This window comes from Cebus imitator, unplaced genomic scaffold (assembly GCF_001604975.1).
Source record: "Cebus imitator isolate Cc_AM_T3 unplaced genomic scaffold, Cebus_imitator-1.0 Scaffold933, whole genome shotgun sequence".
NCBI lineage: Eukaryota > Metazoa > Chordata > Mammalia > Primates > Cebidae > Cebus > Cebus imitator.
Window position 1 is genome coordinate 54,775 of NW_016108248.1, and position 1,812 is coordinate 56,586.

Sequence of the window (1,812 nt, forward strand, 5' to 3'; positions counted from 1 at the left end):
AGAATCTAGAAACAGATATTTCCAGCCACGTACAGGCATATAAGAATTAGCAGTAAGACTGCGTCTAAAACACAGGAGAAACGTATATTTCAAACCGCTCTGAAGTTTGTTGGTTCACCTTAGGGCGTTGCACCTATGTTTAGATTCAGCGAGTTGGAAACAAGTTTCTTTTTTTTTTTTTAATATAATTTTTTAAACACTTTAAAGACAGACCCACAATGCCTTTCAAAGGTGAAAAAGAAAATGCCCTTTCCTTCCTTGGCTGAGGGGTGAGGAGAAGGATGGCAGTTGATTCAATCTTCTTTCAAACTTGTTCTCATCCAATTCAGTGTCCTCAGGGAGGACGGGAGAACCATGATTTGGAAGTCAGTGCAGAAGTGGTGCCCTGTATGGCTGGTGACCCAAGCTCTGCTCTGCCTCAGGGTTTGGTGAGCCTCTTCCTGGGAGCAGGGGCTGTCTGTTCCTTTGAGAGGAGTCAGCAAGCAAATCCACAGGTCAGTATGCAGGGTGTTCTGGACACAATCTGTTCACTTCAAACCATGAGTCTATGCAGCTTTTGTGACAGATGCACAAGCAGGGCAGCCTGGCTATCATGTCCCCCTGCAGCAGCTCCTCCAGGCAGATCACACACTCACCCGCATCTTTACTCAACACATCATCATTGTAGGAGAGGCGAGGTTTGTTCAAACACATTATAAAGGGCATTTCCATCTCGTCAGAAACAACAGACTTGTAGCAAATGCAGCACTTGAAACCACTGTGCGAGCTGAACCACCTGGGTCCGATGTGCAGAGGTAGAACACCCACCAGTGAGGCTCAGGAGCCCAGGTACAGCATCCCATCTCTATGGTGACCGCCGCCCGTCTCCTGGTAACCATTGCCATGGGCATAGGTGGAGTCAGACACGGACCCTCCAACGCCGGGAGCCCACTCAGAGTCGCCGGTGCCCCGGGAGGCGGGGGTGTAGAGGCCAAAGGGCACCCTCCCCGGCTGTGCTGGGATCCATGCCCATGCCTGCCAGCAAGCTGACCTAGCAGCTGTGCAGCCCCATGGCCCCGCCGCCCATCCGGTGTTGCCCGAGACAGGGCTCCCCTCCCGGCGGCGGCACTGCGCTGTCATCGATGGAGAACACCGGGAAGGGTCCCTGGGAGCGGGCTGCTGTGCTCTGCTTGCCCCCCCATGCTCGTCAGAGCCCCGGTGGGGCGGGAACCTGTAGGCCGAGACCCTCCCCCACTTCTCAGCAATGGGGGGAGGGCTGGGCAAGCATAAAGGGGGAGAGAGTCAAAAAGCAGATCTGGAGGGAGAAAAGGGAAAAAAGCAAAAGAAAAGAGGAAAAAAGTGCAGGGAGGAAGAGGCAGGTGGGCGGGGATCCCAAACTCAGAATTTCAAATGATCCAAGCCAAATGCATGTTGATGCAACCCATGCTACAAAATAAAAATGAGAACGCCATATAAATAAAGCAGAATAATGTTCTAGGCCTTAAGGTAATGAAGTTAGTCAGTTGAAAAATAAATAAATACGACAATCCAAGATGGCCGTTTAGGAACAGCTCAGGATTGCAGCTCCCAGTGAAAGCGCAGAGGGTGAGTGGACGCCGCATTTTTATTGCCCATAGACTAGGAAATTCCCAGGCGGAGGAGCTCCACAGGTGGCCAGCGTGGCTGTTTCGGCCAGCGCGGCTGTGCCAGCCAGCGCCACTGCTTTGCCCCGCGCAGCTGCTTTGTCGGCGCCCCGGAGCCCCAGTTCTCCGTACAAAATACACCAGTCCAGGTGCCCTTTTGGCTGGCGATTGGAGCCATGGGAAGTCGCCC

General features: G+C 53.0%; 1 pseudogene; it reads right to left on the reverse strand.

Annotated features, from left to right (window-relative positions):
* Positions 1 to 418: 418 nt before the first annotated feature.
* The window catches only part of LOC108298315, a 26,100-nt pseudogene continuing 24,706 nt past the window's right edge, over positions 419 to 1,812 (reverse strand).